Raw genomic sequence first — 19184 nt, forward strand, 5'->3', positions numbered from 1 at the left:
AATCATCGGATCTACTTTTTATTGCATTGGTATATTATTCTCAAGTAATGTACTGTTTCAAAATAAGGTCTACACCATTATATTGTGTACCCATTAAATTAACAATTTAAAATCTATATTAACTAATGTACACTTACGCTAGAACTGGTGGACTTATTATTATAATCATCGGATCCATTGTTTGCTAATAAATAAAGCGTCCAGAATTCTCTTTTTGCCCGCTGCACAATGCACGTCTGCACCTTTTGCCTTTCGCATGTGTGACAAGGTGTAGTGTCTGAGATATATAAGGTGATCACATCCGCTGTAGAGCTACCGCTTTGCCACATATCAAATCATATATGGAGATGATTAATTTTGTTAATAACATGAAAAGAAAATTAAAGGTGTGATGCAGCGAGAGAATAATTAAGCACCATGGGTTGTGTTTTTTTCAACACTAATTAGCTTTGTTTAAGTTGAAACCGAGAGTTGATTACATAATAATTATAATGTATTTGTGTTATGTCGTATTTGGATTTTGTACTATTTTTTCGTAAAGGTGAAAGGAATCATTATGTTATAAATGTGAGCGTAATATTGACGAATATTAATATAACTCTTACTACGATAAGGGTGATAAAGGGAGTTTAAGGCCCTTTCTTTTTTTCCCGATTCCATATTTTGGATTTTTGTTTGCACGCTTTCCAAGTTTCTAAATAGTGTCTTCTTTAAACAATATTCTAACTTTTTAGAAGTCAATTCATTTGTTTATACCCTTCAATAGCTATCACATAAATTATATAATTCATTAATTTCAGCTATCCTAAACCTTAAGTACTACATATTTTTTTCATGCGAGTCATGGTGATAAATCATTAAAGTCATAAAATGAATATGTAAGAGTTACTCTGAACAATTGTAAATAGGTGTCACAATTAATTGCTATTAATTAGACATCTAATGGCTTGCAAGCCACAAAATTAATTTCACTCTACATGTATATAAAGATGGACGAAGCTGGAACAAATATTACCACATGTCCCATACATATATATTGCGCAGTTAATATTCTAATTACATGTATTAAGTCATTTAAAATTTATTAAAATGCTCTCAAGCTGCGACGTGGTGCTCTAATAAATTAGGGCAAATATTAGAAATTCTAAGAAAAAAAATCAAAGTATCTATTTCTTGATTTTCACTTAAATCGTTAGGTCCAATATTATAAACCATTAGATTAAATTGATCTTAGAACAAACTAAATACTACGAGGTCCCACCTCTCCTCCCGCGGCATAGGTACGCACCTACGTGCATGGGTACGTACGCTTCCCCTCCCTTTTTTTTTTCATTTTTTCTCTTTTTTCCCATGCATATGCTTCCCTCCCTTTATTCCTATATCATCGCCTTCATGAAACGATTTAATCAAAAGAATTTTGAGTATCTTGCACTCGCATTTTTCATTTGCGGCCATACTACATGGTATGTTTATAGATGGACTATATGATAATTAACTAGCAATAGTTTCTTATTTACTCGAGAAAAAAGAAACATGATTCAAAAAATGTAAGTACTTAATCCATCTCCTATTCAAAAGTTTGTGAATGGTTTTTTAAGATACCTTAAGAAAAATAGAACCCTTAAATTATTATAAAATAACATCATCCAAACTTTAATTTGCCCTTAATCTATGAGACAAAATTTCTGAACAAATAATAATATTACCTTTCAATAATATAAGTGCCCGCGCATACGCGCGGGCTACCTTCATAGTTCGGTTAATCCTCGAGAGAAAGAGATTGGAGGAGATTTATTATACACATCTAGTGTGGAATTATTCTTCCTCAAACCCCTCCAATCCCCTCTAAACCGAATAAGGTCTAAAGGGGTCTTGTCCAGAAAAATCAATTTTTTAAGTAGTGTATAGTAGTTATGCTCATCATTATATTATATTGAGTAAATTTCATAAAACTACACGTTTTATGGTCCAAGTTGTATAAAACCACACACACTTTAACACTTGGCGCTTAAGTACATATATTATGGTAGTGTAGTTTTACAAAACCACACTATCAATGAATGGATTCACATGTGAGATGACGTGGTTGTTCCACCTAGAATGAGGGCGTGGCATCCTATTAATTTCGTGCGATGGCTGTTAATAGGATTCCACGTCCTTGTCCTAAGTGGAACAACCAACCATGTCATATCACGGGTGAATCCATTCATTGATAGTGTGGTTTTGTGAAACTACACTACCAAAATATATGTACTTAAGCATCAAGTGTCAAAGTATGGGCGGTTTACTGTAATTTGGACCATATAACATGTAGTTTTGTGAAATTTACTCTATTATATTATGATGTAATCTTGCATCTTATATATCTTGCTATCGGTGATCCAGATATATGAAGTAAAAAACTGGATGTACCCACTCTCTGCTACAAGTCTTGCTATCTACTCCTATTAATTTTATCGTGTTGCGTTAACATTTTTTTTTTGGTGCAAATTCAGTGCTTGCTGGGGACTTGAGAGAATGACTTGTGTTTTTTTTTCTTTTTATATTTAACCCAGCATGCTATGGCCAACTGAATTGGTAGAGCTCATTACTCAAGACATGTATTTGATTAAATTAATTACTCTTCTTCCATACTGTTCCTTGTGCTGCTTGCAGATTTATATCGAGGTTCAGTCAGTGTTCTTATGGCGATGATCGACAGTTTTTCGGCTAGCTCCACAAGGTGGTGGGCTAGATGATCTGGGTTCGAAGCCTCACCATTTCTAATTATTTGATATTAGATATTTTCTAATATTCGAGTCTTTTTATGGTGATGATCGACAAATTATAAAGTGACGCCTAGTCGTTAATTTAAGCACTCGTATAGTCTTTACTGTCTTATTGCCACACTGTTAATTTCCCTCGTGTGTCATATACTCAACAATATGTACATGTGCGATCATGCCATAACATATTTCATCTTTTTTTTTTGGCATGGTCCTTTAAGAGAGCACAAGGCTTCAAAAGTTCGCCCTCTGGACAAGGAAGGGCAACACCGAAGGCAAGGAGACCTTGATCACACAGACAGGTTGGCTAGCCCTTCTCCCTTTGTTTTTGCATGATGATATGTTAGCAAATCAAAGCATCCGATTGATGTTCAGATTCTACCACATTGGAAACAGAAAAAAAAGTTTCTCATTCTATGCTTCATTTTTACTTCCTCCATTTCACCGTATTATAAGTCGTTTTGAATTTTTTTCTCTAGTCAAATTTTGTTAAGTTTAATCAAGTTTATAGAAAAATTTGGCAATATCTAAAATACGAAATTAGTTTTATTAAATCTAACATTGAATATATTTTGATAATATTGTTTGTTTTGTATTGAAAATACTACTATGTTTTTTTTAAACTCGGTCAAACTTAACAAGAAAAATCAAAATGACTAATAATATGAAACGGAGTGATTATTATGTTTCCTTCTTTCTTAGATTTTCGTGTTATGAATTGAAGTTGGTTGGTCAGTGTCAGGAAGATCAACTTGAGGTTTTTGTTAAAATGGTGAAGGGGTTTATTGATGTTTTCTTTTACGTACCCACTAGTTTAATTGATTTTACTCTGATTAGCTGACATGGCGTTATAAGTACAGGGTGGCACATGCTGAGGAGCCAAAGATGGCAACCGGTAAAGAAATTTCAGGATCTTTGAGGTCAGTATGGCCTTTTTGCCTCTATATCTTCCTATTTAGGGTACCACAACTGATGTCAAGCTATACCTGGTAAATGAAAGTGAGATCTGTTTTGCATTGTCATGGGAAGAAAGTAGTGAGGTCATAAGATTGGTGCGTACCCTTGTTGTCAGCGGCTGATCTTGATACTTTTTAAAGCCCAGGCAAATACATATCTGAAGAATTATATACACTGTTAATCACTGAAAATTTAAAGTATTGTAATGGTGTGATCCGCCGGTGAGCCCAGGCAGCTGCTCGAGGTCGCCGGACCTTGGATCCGCCACTGCTTGTTGTCCAGATGTATTGTCATAATTGCTAGGTGAAGCTGAAAAAACCTTATTGCAAAGAAATGAATACCTTATTGCTACATTTAGAATGAGAATTGATGTATTACACTAATGCCTAGAATTAACTAGGTTTGTAATCTCCCTATATATAAAGGGGCCTTAAGACTAATGAGAATATGGGCAAATTCATGATTCATTGTCTCTACTTTTAGTTTTCTAACACGTTATCAGCAGCTCTAAGATACCGAGCAAGGAAGGTGAAGAACTCACTGGTAACTCGAAGGGTAAGGTGGCTCGCCATTTGCCCATTCCTCTTGACGCCAGATCTTTTCATCGCAACCTTCGTGCTCACCATCTACGTTGCTTCATGCATTAGCAGCTCAACAAGCTTCTCGGGGTCTTGTGCGCCGTCATCGATGCAGTAGGGGCTGTGGTGCTAGTTTTGCCAGCCGTGGCCCCCGGTCTCCTCCCCCTGGCTTCGCTAGACGTGGAGGACGACGCCGCGACGACGACACCACTGCCCACAGAACCACCAGAGTTGATATCACTAACTCTAGCACCCTCGCGACTCGTCGCGGGCCTCCAGTGAAGCCCGACAACTGCACGGCGCCACAACGCATTCTGGTGGAGTCACCGCACCACTGCAAGTCCCATGGATGGACAGCAAGGGTGCGGCTGCAGCCCGTCGGGCTGCTGCAAGAGGTACCAGATGTGGTGACGTTGTACTGTCCTCACCACGGCTGGACGAACCATGTTCGCCACGCCATATCACCATCACCTTCACCAGAGTACTCACTGGTGACACCGCTGTACACTCCAACACCGGCTGAACCGCCGGAGTTCTTTCTCAGAGGCACCATCGCGACGCGCCGCGGAGCCCCGCCCTTCTACATGGCAGTACGTGGCTCTAGCGGCTCCGTGCTCGCCCCTCCATCTCCACCATCGGCCCCTCCGATCCCCGGCCGCCCGACCGAACCGTGGTGGCAAACACGTGCCCCGGCCTTCGCCGCATCATCAAGACCGAGCATGCCCTGGCAGAGACGGGCGGCGGTGACAAATCGACAACGACGCTGGACTGTCGACAGCGACGGTTTGAGGGGGAAGACGGGGTGGTGCCAGTTGATGGCCCCTGTGCGCCCGCGCCTCCCATCCCGGCTTCCTAGACCGAAAGCGGCGGTGGGTTGAAACCGAGATTGTATCGGCCCACCACCCAGTTATCTTCATTTTTCCAGAATTTACATTCTAGCTCCTAATCTTTGGTCAAATTACTTTCCGCAGATAATCAGAGACTATACATTTACTTTCAACACCCTGTAACTCTCTGTTATTATAAATATGAGCTTGTTTCAGCGCTCTATGCATTTCCATGTCCTTTATTTTTATACGCACTTTATTTTTTATGAATTCACATAAAATGGCATAAATATGCCATAATTTCTCAAAATTTTTGGCTATCACAATGCAGGTGAGATAGCAAACAAAGAGTTTGATATTATCGCTCTTGATTGTTCCAATATCCCTGCTTGGCGATGGATGTCAAAGTAAATCTATCGACCAATGGACTATACAGATGTATAGATGAAACAGCTGAAGGGAACGTTGCCCCCTCTAACATGTCTAAATACACCGCCTCGAAAGTTATGAGGAATCATATCCATCAGGATTTGAAAATGGAGTACATGTATGAGGAGGACCCACGCGCTTTGTGGACATCTCTAAAAAATCAATATGAACAGCATAATAAGAGGTTCTTTCTCACGAAACCGGGGCTTAGAGCAGGCTGAATAGCATGGTTGAACTCATCTACAGTTTTGAAATCCTATAGGCGTAAGTGGTTCCACTCATGCGTTGCCTCTTGGAGAAGAGTAGCTTCATGCTGTTTATATCGATTTTTGAGAGATATCCACAAAGCGCGTGGGTCCTCATCATACATGTACTGTATTTTCAAATCCTGATGGATATGATTCCTCAAAACTTTCAAGGCGGTGTATTTAGACATGTTAAGAGGGGGCAATGTTCCCTTCAGCTGTTTCATCTATACATCTGTATAGTCCATTGCTCGACGGATTTACTTTGACATCCATCACCCAGCAGGGATATTGGAACCATCAAGAGTGAGGATATCAAACACTTTGGTTGCTATCTCACCTACATTGTGATAGCCAAAAATTTTGAGAAATTATGGCATATTTATGCCATTTTATGTGAATCCATAAAAAAAATAAAGTGCTTGTAAAAATAAAGGACATGGAAACGCATAGAGTGCTAAAACAAACACATATTTATAATAACAGAGGGTTACAGGGTGCTGAAAGCAAATGTAGTCTCTGATTATTTGCGGAAAGTATATTGACCAAAGATCAGGAGCTAGAATGAAAATCCTGGAAAAATAAAGATAACTGGGCGGTGCCTCTGAGGAGGAACTCTGGCGGTTCAGCCGGTGTTGGAGTGTACAACGGTGTCGTCAGTGAGTACTCCGGTGAAGGTTCTGGCGGTTCAGCTGGTGTTGGAGTGTACAACGGTGTCGTCGGTGAGTACTCCGGTGAAGGTGACGGTGATATGGCGCAGCGAGCGTAGTTCGTCCAGTCGTGGTGAGGACAGTATGACGTCACCACGTCTAGCACCTCCTGCCTGCAACTGCACCCTTGCTGTCCATCCATGGGACTTGCAGTGGCGCGGCGACTCCACCAGAATGTGTTATGGCACAGTGCAGGTGTCGGGCATCACTGGAGGCCCACAATGAGTCGCAAGGGTGCTGGAATTAGGGCTATCAGCTCTGGTGGTTTTGCGGGCAGTTGGGCCATCATCGCAGTGTCGTCCTCCATGTCCGGCGAAGCCAGAGGGAGGAGACCGGGGGCCACATCCGGCAAAGCCAGCACCACAGCCCCTGTCACGTCGAGAACAGCGCACAGGAGCCTGGACGAAGCTTGTCGAGCTGTTGATGCATGAGGCGATGTAGATGGTGAGCACGAAGGTTGCGAGGAAGAGGATATCCGACGTCAAGAGGAATCGGAAAATGGTGAGCAATCTTACCCTTCGAGTTATCGGTGAGTTCTTCACCTTTCTTGCTCAGTATCTTAGAGCTGCTGATAACGTGTTAGAAAACTGAAAGTAGAGACAGTGAATCATGAATTTGCCCATATTCTCATTAGTCTTAAGGTCCCTTTATATATAGGGAGATTACAAAGCTAGTTAATTCTAGACATTAGCGTAATACATCAATTCTCATTCGAAAGGTAGCAATAAGTTTGATTCATTTCCTTGCAATAAGGTTGATTAATGGTTTTAACCATGGCTGTTACAATGGATTTTAAAACCATGATGGCTGCATTGACTAGGTCAAATAATGTCCTTTTGTAACAATACTGATAGTGTTTAGTGGTAGGACAAGTGAGAATATTCAGATTTGAGAGTTAATAGAACTGTGGGCCGTGCAAAATTAGTCGTTGAGAATTTAGATGTTTCTACGGCTCACAATGATGCGCACCCTATCGGGTAATAATAAGCATGTTGTAGCAGACAAAAGAATTTATATTTTCACTTGTTGACAAAATTAGAATGAACTATAGGAAAAAAATCATTGCTTACATGGGGCATTGTACTCGATGCAGAACAACATTAAGGAGAGCGAGTGCCATTGGGGGCAGAAGAACATGTTGTATGAAGACTGATTTCCCTGAAAAACACTGGGAATGACAGATTGATTCTTATACATGGCATTTGGGCTTTTTCTGTGTTTCGACTTAATTAATTAGGGCTTGTTCAATTTTCTACCATTTTCAAACTTACTAACATTGGGTAATACCAAATTTGGTAGTGTTAGATGCGTTTAGTTTAAAGTCTTACTTCTATGTTGGTAGAGTTTTTGAGAGTGGAAGTTTCTGGATTTTTCAAATTTTGGTATGGTAGCAATGATAAGGATGTGTTTGGTTTGTTGCTCTAATAAAATTTGATGATGATAAAATTTGGTAGGGTTGAAAATAGCAATAAAGAAAAGTGAGCAGGGTACTCCTAATGATGTTGTACTGTTCTATTACTGTTCTATTAACTCAATGTTGGTGATCGTTGTCATCATTTACCTTGCATGAACAGGTTGTACAAACTGGACCATTAATTAATATTATATATGTAGTATCATTTAGGTAGTGTTTGGTTGCTGGGATGAGATGGGATGGGATGGGATGAACCCACTTTTAGGGGTGTTTGGTTTAGGGGTGAGTGGGATGAGTTGGTCCCTAGAGAGGAATATTCCTCTCAGATCCGGGACCAACTCATCCGGCCAAAACTGGCGGACAAACTCGTCCTACCTGGGACGAGCGAACGGCGTGACGACGCTGCTGGCGCGCTTGCCTTGCTCGCCCTCAGGAGACGGCGGCGGAAGACGTCTTGGGCGACGGCGGCGGGCTTGTTGACGGCGGCAGCGACAGGCTCAGCAGCGGCGGTGGCGACAGGCTCGGGCGACGGCGGCAGGCTCCGCGGCGGCGGTAGGAGACAGGCTCGGCAGCGGCGGTGTCGAGGGGCTCGGCGGTGCCGGATCTTGTGGTGGGGAAGGCGGTGGTGTCGGATCCGACGATGGGGAGGGCTCGGGCGGCGGAAGATGGCTCGGGCGACGGTGGTAGGCTCCGCGGCGGCGGATCCGACGATGGGGAGGGCTGCGCCGACGAAAGACGGCTCGGGCGACGGCGGCGGCGGCGGCGGTGGCGACAGGCTCGGCGGCGGCGGCGGCGGCGAGGGGCTCGGCGGCGCCGGATCCTGTGGTGGGGAAGGCGGCGGCGGCGGATCCGACAATGGGGAGGGCTGCACCGACGGATCTGGCGGCGGCCCGTCGTCGACCCGGAAGCTCTTGGTGTCGTCGTCGTCCGTTGCCGGCCTGTCTCTCTATTGACAGAAAACACGAGGACTGGGAGATCTGCTTAACTCCAGTGCAGGTCCAAAGCTCGCCTTCGGATATATGAGCGTGCCAGTTGATTTGATCCTGCAATCAACAAGAGATAGAACAAAGAAACCGCTATTAATCCTATAAATGATAGCCGGTCGGCTATCATTTATTTCAAGCCGATGTCATGCGTACATCGATCGGCAAATATCAATAAGCAATTCAGAACTAAATCTACTCAATCAACTGTAGACATTAATGATATATAATCCTTATATCGATATATACTTAAATCAAGTGATTGGGATAGATCGGTCACCTTGCCGAGACAATATAAATCACTTAGATCGAAATATATATTAATAGTAGGATTATATACATTCATAACATAGCTGATCGGGTAGATCTAGCACGTATCGGCTAATACTCCGATACCACTCTATACTAAGATATTAAAGCAAGTAGAATATACCAAAATAAGCTTAATATACTTAGATGCAATAAAATCTTAACATAAAGGGCAGATTTAACGTGTCAATCAAGCATATAGAATAAAAGTAGTTAAATCAGATAAGATCGGCTGAAACTCCGATACTACCCTAATCGGCAACCAGAAAGCAGGCTAGAGATTGCAATTCTAAGCACGACTTAATAGATCAAACTCAACTGATGCAGCATTAAGTATGAAAAGAAGAACAATATCTAGACAATCAAGCCGCTGGAAGTTTCATAGAGTGGTAGATATATCACATAATCTAAGTTAACGTCATTATCTAACCTAATCGGCTGCCTTCCATTAGCAGATGTTAGCCGATTATAGGTTAGATAAAGATATTATCGAAGAATATGTGAGATATATGATAACTCGACGAATTATATGGACAAGATTAGAGTGTCATAAAGATGGAAGCACTAATCCTGAAAACATAAATCGTCATGACAAGTTTTACCTTTTGTTGAAGATCGAAACCGATGCAGCTCAACCCGAGAGCACAAACTCGTCGAAATAAAAGTAAAGCAAAAAGGGTGGCGATGCGCCGAGATTGTATTGGATGTGTTGTCTCCTTTTTTTTACATAGGGCTCGGGTCTATTTATACCCGAGAATTACATGATACGTCCATAACGGACACGACTATTATCTCTAACAAACTCTAAGATACCATAAGTCTTTACGGCAGACTTTTGCCCAAACATATCTCTAAGGAAATTACATAGAATATCCTAATTAATAGATACAGTTGCCTTCCCAGAACTCTATCCAAGCATGGCAATCACCTTGAAGCACATCAACTTGAACCTGATGAAGTTCACCGGGTCATATTATCGAAATCGGCTGTATCGGCTAGCCCCGTCCAACTCGAACTCTGCCGATCCTGACCTTAGCTGATTTAGACTGCAGCCGATTTTTACTCTGTCTCCGCAACGATCTTTATCTTGGATTCCACTTCGATCTGATCTTCATCTCCGATGCCAATAGTGATAGAATTTACCAAATTTGGTCGTTAACACATGCCCCCCAAGTCCGGAATATTGGATAATGTTTCGGATTTGCCATATACTGACTCTGAGAGAAACTCGCACTTGCCATTTTCCCGACCGTTATCACTCTGCTTTAAATACTAACCGTCGCCCTAGAGAATCTTCACACCGTGATCTCCGTTTTCACCGCTCAAGCAGATCCCGTCTTCTCTCTCTCCGGCGACCTCCTCGACGCGCAGGGCGATTTCCAGACGATTCCACTCCCGGCCAGATCTCCACCCGCGACGATGTCGACCTCCACCAGTCCGACCGCCGCATCATCAGCCGAATACGCTGAGGTAAGTCCCCATCGGCTAGATCCCTTTTCCGTTCATCAGACCGGTTTTCGCTCGCCTTATCCCGTTTTCTCCTTCTCTATTCTTGTAGCATCTTTCCAATCTTGTTGCGGTTCCCAGTCTGTTGCATGACCAACAATACTTTCTCGGTCCGATCGGCAATCTAGACCCTACTGAATTTATCATAGCCGAAACCAATAGAACTCCTTTTAGGTCGGCCAATCCAAACACAAGCCATTGGAAAAACACCTTCAAATCCTGGCCTTCTCTGGAGAAAAGCTGGCCTGTATGGTACAAGCGGATATCGGCTAGCAAGCAGGCCCATTGGGATGAGATCGGAATCAGCCAAGCCCTAGCCTTCACAGTAGCAAATTCGACCAAAGATGAACCCCTGTTGGCGGCTGCAACTTATTTCTGGTCCAACACTCTCAATGCCTTTCTTTTCAATCAAGGGCCGATGACCCCAACGTTGCTGGATATTATCATGCTCACTGGCCTAGATGTAACCTCATCGGCTAACCCCATGAGCCTAAACACCAAGAACACTTTTGAGTTCAAAACTAAGAGCATTGGGGGTTGGTCAGGATATATCACAGCATATATGGGCAAAGGGCCAGTCACTCCTAAAGAACACGTAGCTTTTTTGCTAATGTGGATGGAAAAATTCCTTTTCCGCGGATCAAGCTGCGGTCCTACAACCAACTGGCAATTCTTAGCCGAGGCCCTAGTAACGAAGAAACAATTTCCCTTAGGCAAAATCCTTCTCGGCTATCTATACCAGATGTTAAACAACGCATCGGCCAAGATAATTATCGGCTCAGTGGTTGGAACAGGTGGACCATGGTGGCTCTTGCAATCCTGGTTGAATCTGGTAGTCATGAAAGTTGTCAATCGGCCATCTGTGATAGAAGCTGAATTTCCAAGGTTGGAGCCGATTGTGGAAGATGATGGAGAAGAACGCACCCATCGCACATGTATGTCATATGGAGAATATGCATCTACACCAGCCGATGCAGGAGCAAAGTTATCGGCTGAACTTCTGAAGGACTGGTTCTTCAGCTTTTATGACGGATTCCAAAAAGATGCCCGAGTTTGGTTCTTCTATGCCAATTCAATGGATTTCGAACTGCCAGCCGATTTCAGGTTTGAAGACATTAATCATGAAAAGTTTCAGCAATCTAGAGAAATCTTCACTACTGCCATCAGCCAATGTATTCTCCCAGTTGGCATCCATCAAGGGAGAAATATTCAGGTCTCTTACGAGTTTTATCATCCAATGTCATCGGCCAGACAACTCGGAATGGGACAACTGCCAATCGGCCTGTACTTTACCGACAAGATCCAGTGCAGAGGCGATATCTCTTCAACCTTGATGATGGATCAGCTACTGAACATCCCTGGACCCCCATTAGGCAGCATTGAAAACATAAAGTTAGCAAGATTCAGGAGCAGGGCATTTGACAGATGGTGGGGCGAGTGGAAGCTGCATCTGTTCCATCAATCGGCTTCCCATGTACATGACAGACTTATTCCCTGATGCTATCCCTCAGGTTAATCTTCATTTCTTCAATCTTGCTTGAATAGTCAATCAGCCGATTTGAACCTTGACTAACTTTTCTTCTGTTTTGCAGACAACAGAATCTTCTCCTCCTCGCCAGAGCAATAGCGGCAAGGTCATTAAGTATGCCCCGAGCTTGATTCCCAATGGAGGTGGGCCGTCTCCTTCTGCCATCGGCTACAATGCCCCAAAGACCTCAGCACTTCTCCGAGGACTCATCAGAGAACCAACCGATGCCGGCAAGAAGTGGAGAACCCGATCATCGGCTGCAGATACTTCAGCCCCGGCTCCGAAGAAGAAGGCTAAGACAAAGAAAGCTAAGCCAGCTGACGATCTACCCGCCCTAGATCCATCCATCAAACAAGCTCTGGATGAAGAAGAAATCGAGGAAGACATCGACCAAGCTGCAGCCGAAATAAGCGATACTGAAAGAACACCATCGGCTTCACCTAAGCAGGCTCCTCCATTCCCTTCTGCTCCAGCTCAATTGGCAAAGGTAAGCAACTTTCTCTGTCCACTTTTGTATTCATTTACTTTATAGCCGATTCCTCACAATTTTAATAAATATAGAGAAAGAAAATTGCCGTGAGGAAAAAATCGGTTACTCCAACCCCTAAACCAGCTCCACCAGTAAGATACTTCTATCATCTCATTTACTGACTTGGGCTGATTATATCTAACATTTATCCCTTTAGCAGCCTCCTCCTCCTTCTTCCCCTCTTGTGCAGGTAGAATCAGGCGGCCGCACTCCATCGGCTGCAGGCAGTCATCATGTTGAAGAGGAGGAACAATTAGCTGCACCTACTATTCCAGTAAGTTTTATTAACATAAACTTGAGATCGGCCAATCATATCTTGATCCTTAATCATCCATGATATTGTCTCTTGCAGGTCTTAGCCGATCTGTTCTCCTTTGACATCAAAGATTACCTCGATGAAACAGAAGAAGACACCACCAGTAAAGCAACAACTCTCCTGTCTGATGATGTGAAGAAAACACTCGAAGATATCTCCCATCGGCTAGGAGCATCACTAGATAACCTGGTGACCAACTGTGGCTCGATCCGGGCAAGATTTGCAGATATCCAAGCCTCTCTTCCGGACGAATTAGTCGATGCCCTTACTCCAGCTGTCTACCTCGAGCAGCATCAATTCAAACTGGAGAAAGCCAGGCAGAGGTTAGCCGATCGCCGGGAATGCAAGGACATCGAGGCTACAATCCAAACCAAACGACAACTTGTTCATGAAGAGAAAGCCAAGCTTGATCAGTTATCTGAAGGCCCGATCAAATCCAATATTGATCGGCTTGAAGCTCGCAAGATTGAACTCTTGGCACAACTTCAAGAATGCAATGCTGAACTGGATCTAGAACACAGGAAGTTAGCCGATCTCCCGCAAGCTATCAAAGAACAGAAGGCAAGGCTAAAATCGGCTATCAAGAACGTTGCTGAGATGACTAAATCCTTGAAAGTCATTCCTGGAACCGATGCTCAAGATGCCCAAGCTATCGAGGAAATAAATCAGATTAGGCAAAGGGCTATATCTTCTATCCAACGATACTTGTCTCAGTAGGAAATTGTTGTAATCGGCTAAGACACCCTAATTTTTACCCTAATTTTTCTCAAAAATTTGCAATGTTCTATGTATGTGCCCCCCCTAATTTTACAATGTTGAAAACATTGACAAAATTATAGAAACGACTAAGGGCGATATAATAATATCGGCCATTCGTACATCGACAAACCACAACCGATTACAATAGTGAAAAGCAACTAAGTGCGATATAACAATATCGGCCATCCCAAGGCGATGCAAACACATCGGCTATCATGCATCGGCAATACTAGCCAATCATGCATTGACCCAAACACTGGGATAATACTTCTTCAAGTATTTGCCATTTAGAGCTCGGCCATAAACTTCTCCTTCTAGTCCTTACAACATGCATGCCCCCTTAAACACCACCTTATGAATTTGGAACGGTCCTTCCCAATTCGGCGACCACTTGCCGAATTTGCTATCCCGAGTCCCAATCGGCAGAATCAACTTCCATACAAGTTCACCTTCCAAAAAGTCCTTAGGTACTACTTTCTTATTATAATGCCGGGCAACTCGCTCCTTATCCCTAGTAACCTTTGCAAGGGCTCATAGCCGTGATTGAACCAGATCTTCTCTTTCATCGGCCATAAGGTTATAATACTCATCGGCTGTTAAAGTATTTTGCAACTCTGTTCTCCTCGAGCCGATTCGAACTTCCCATGGTAAAACAGCCTCATGACCATAAACAAGTTTATAAGGAGGAACCTGTATCGATCCATGACAAGCCATCCGATAAGACCACAATGCTTCAGCCAGTCGAGTATACCATTGCCGAGGATAATCAGAAATCTTCCTCTTAATCAACTTGATCAAACTCTTATTAGATGCCTCGGCCTGCCCATTAGCTTGTGCATAATACGGTGAAGAATTTAACATTTTAATCCCCATACTATCGACAAACTGAACAAACTCATCGGATACGAAAATTGAACCTTGATCAGTCGTAATAGTTTGAGGGATACCAAATCGATAGATTATATGCTCTTGAACAAACATCCCCAGAATCAACTTTCTTTAAAGGAATGGCCTCTACCCACTTGGTAAAATAATCGGTTGCTACCAATATAAACTTATGTCCTTTACTCGAGGGTGGATTAATCATACCGATCATATCAATTCCCCAACCCCTAAAAGGCCACGGTTCAATAATATGATTCATAGCCGATGCCGGCGCCCTTTGGATCGCTCCAAACTTCTGACAATCTTGACAACCTTTATAATATCTGAAACAATCCTCCAGCATTGTCGGCCAAAAATATCCAGCACGTCGGAGCAACCACCTCATTTTATGAGCCGACTGATGTGTACCACATATCCCTTCATGAACTTCGCCGATTGCAACTTTTGCCTGATCGGCACTCAAACATTTAAGCAACACTCCATCAATCGTCCGATAATAGAGATCATCATCTAATAAAGTATATTTCAAAGCCTTGTAACGCAATTTCTGCGAAGCCGATTGAGATGGATTCTGTAAATACTGAAACACATCATATTTCCAATCATCGGCTGTAATTGTAGCAATCTCTATCTCGATATCTTTTGTCATTGGCTTATATCCTGACGCTCCTTGAGCCAAATCATTAGCCTCTATATTCTGTTCTCGAGATATGTGCTTCAAAGTTACCAGCCGAAATTCACTTATCAACGTTCGGCACTTTTCGTAATAAACCATCAATGTATCATCCTTGCATTCATACTCTCCTGCCAATTGACTAATCACCAACAACGAATCACCCATGATTTCAATAGCATCGGCTGCAACTTCCTGAAGCAACTGTAACCCTTTTAAAACCGCCTCATACTCAGCCTGATTATTAGTCACACGGTGTTTAATAGCATAGGCAAATTCAAAACTTGCCCCCCAAGGCGCAATTATAACCAAGCCGATACCATAACCATGACTGCATACAAATCCATCAAAGAATAATACCCAAGGCATAATGTCAACCAAGCCGATTGAATCATCACGATGATCCACAATAAAATCAGCTACAGCCTGTCCCTTAATCGCCTTTGGTGATTCATGCCGAAGATCAAACTCTGTTAAAGAAAATATCCACTTGCCAACTCTCCCTTTTAAAATCGGAGCCGATAGCATGTACTTAATCACATCGGCTTTACACACCACAGTGCATTCATTGGACAACAAGTAATGCCTCAACTTAGTGCAAGAGAAATATAAACACAAACACAATTTCTCCACAGGAGAATACCTTGTTTCTGCATCCAAGAGCCGACGGCTTAAATAAAACACAACCCTCTCTTTTCCTTCAAGCTCCTGAATCAAGACCGAGCCAATTGACTTATCACCGGCCGACAAATATAACCGGAAAGGAATCCCTTTTTGTGGAGGGATCAATACTAGAGGAGAACTTAAATATTCTTTAATATTATCCAAAGCTTTCTGTTGTTCTGCCCCCCAAGTGAATTGCTGATCGGCTCTCAATCTTAACAATGGTGTAAAAGGTTCCAGTTTTCCAGACAAATTAGAAATAAACCTTCGAACAAAATTAATTTTGCCGATCATCTCCTGCAACTCTGTCTTGTTTCCCGGAGGCTTAATCTTTTTGATCGCATTGATACTCCTCTGAGGTATTTCAATCCCCCTCTCATGAACAAGAAATCCCAAGAACTGGCCAGCCGATACACCAAAAGCACATTTTGTCGGATTCATCTTCAAACCATATTTCCTAGTCCTCTCGAAAACCTTTCTCAGATCGGCTATGTGGTCCTCTATTTCTCTGGATTTAACAACCACATCATCAATATAGACCTCAACCAACCATCCGATCAGATCATGATATATATAATTCATAGCCCTCTGGTGCGTAGCTCCAGCGCTCTTTAAGCCGAAAGTCATTACAACCCATTCAAACAAGCCGATTGCACCAGGACATCTGAAGGCCGTCTTATGGATATCTTCTTCGGCCATAAAGATTTGATTATATCCTGCGTTCCCATCCATAAAACTTAGTATCTTATGTCCTGAAGCAGCATCAACCAACTGATCGGCCACTGGCATCGGATATTCATCCTTCGGGGTAGCTTTATTCAAATCCCTGAAATCAATGCAGACCCTCACCTTACCATTTTTCTTGATAACAGGAACTACACTAGAAACCCATTCAGCATATCGGCAAGGACGAATAAAACCAGCATCATACAAACGTTTGATTTCAGCCTTGACAGGTTCAAGCATATCGGCTTTGCATCTTCTCGGAGGCTGCTGGTGTGGTCTAATCCCTGGTTTTAAAGGTAATCAATGCTCGACGATCGATCGGCTGAGTCCTGGCATCTCATACTACTCCCAAGCAAAGCAATCTCTAAACTCTTTCAAGAGCTCCATCAGCTTGGTTCTAAATTCTGAAGACAAATTCTTACTAATGAATGTCGGCCTTGGTCGATCACCCGGACCTATATCCACTTCTTCTAAATCATCGGCCGACATAAAACCCTGACCTTGCTTGCAATCGAGATCATCTACCGTGTCCTTGGCGTAGACGCTTGAACCCTCCACGACGCCCTCAAAATAATAGCTTGGGTTCTTCGTCTTCAATCGGCTGTATATCAGAATCGGACACTTTTAGAAAATCTCCAACCCAAATCTTCCCGGATAAACAATCAAGGCCATCCATCTCCCAAAGAGCTAGATCGGCACTGGCAACATTAACTGACCTGTCGGCTGGCACAATCTCAACCTTGTCGCCTTGCCATTGAATCAAGCATTGGTGCATTGTCGAAGGAATACAACAATTGGCATGAATCTAATCCCTTCCGAGCAACAAGCTGTAAGAACCTTTCCCATCGATGACAAAAAATGTGGTAGGGATAGTTTTACTGCCGACTGTCAATTCTACATTCAGAACACCCTTTGTTTCCGATGGGTTGCCACCAAAGTCTTTAAGCACCATGTTCGTCTTGATGAGATCCTCAGTAGTTCTACCTAACTTTCTGAACGTAGTATAAGGCATCAAATTCACCGCAGCCCCACCATCGACCATCATCTTAGACATCGGCTTCCCATTGACATAGCCATTTATATACAATGGTTTAAGATGCCGATTTTCTGTCCCCTCAGGCTTTTCAAAGACTGCTCGTTCTGGTGATAAAACCAACTTAGCCGATCCCTCTTCTAATTCGTCAACATCGGCCTGGTCAATCCCAAATTCGGCTGGCAAAGTAAAGACCATGTTAATTGGCGCCGTCACAACACTTTTCCCATTTGCCAACCTCTTTGCTTCGTCGGCTGCAATATCATCGGCTACAAGAACTTGATTCTTAACACGCCACTCCTTCCTTGGCTTTGCTTTTTTCAGCCGATGACCAATTTCTTGCTCGACCTCCTGGAAGCGCTCCCTACTCCTCAACCTTTGAACCCTTCTTTTCTGATTCTTTGTAAAAATACCAGAAGGACACCACTGGGTCTTTGTGTTCTCGTCTTCCTCCAAGTAATCGTCTTGATTTACCGGGCCCAACCTTTGATGAACGGGAACCCTCGCCTGCTTCAGCCGATTGCCTCTATTGTACGATCGGCTTGAACTCTCTGTAATATCACTGCACCCAGGACAGTCCTCAATAGATGGTAGCCTCATACCTTCGTTCCAGCAGAACCGAAAGAACTCACAACTCCAATGAGGATCGAAACCATCATTATCTTCTTCATAATGCCTCTCTCTCGTTGTTTGTCGTATTTCCTCTGATACTTATTTATAATTTTAGCCGAATTCACGCGAAAACCTCTCGCTCGCCCCACATCGGCTGTCCGACCAACGGTATGCACCATGTTAATGGGGAAAGGATTACCATCAACCTTCATCGGCTTTTTGGAATCATCAAACTTAATCTTCCCTCCTTCAATGGCCACTTGAATCTGCTGTCTAAAAACCTTGCAATCATTAGTAGAATGAGATCCAGAATTATGCCATTTGCAATACCTCCTTTTGCCTAGTTCCTCAGGCGATGGAATTACATGACCAGCGGGGAGTTGAATTTGCTTCTCCCGGAGTAGCAGATCAAAAATCTTGTCAGCTTTGGTAATATCAAAATTATATTTCTCCTCTTTTCCAGAATTCTTTACCCACTGACAAGGTATAACCTTTTTACTCCTTACCCATTCGGCTGCAGCTATTTCGGAGTCATCGTCGTCGTCATCCGATCCATACACGTAAGGGCAGACATGATTAACCCTCTTAGAGCTTCTCCTAGCCTATGCAAACCTCTATTCATGCAATGTTACCTTCTGCACGAGATGTGACAGGCTATCAAAATCTTCATATGAGAATTTCTCCCTAATCGGAGGAATCATGCCTTGAAAAGCCAAATCGGCTAACTGAGCATCAGT

This window comes from Oryza glaberrima, chromosome 10 (genome assembly GCF_000147395.1).
Source record: "Oryza glaberrima chromosome 10, OglaRS2, whole genome shotgun sequence".
NCBI classification, from domain to species: domain Eukaryota; kingdom Viridiplantae; phylum Streptophyta; class Magnoliopsida; order Poales; family Poaceae; genus Oryza; species Oryza glaberrima.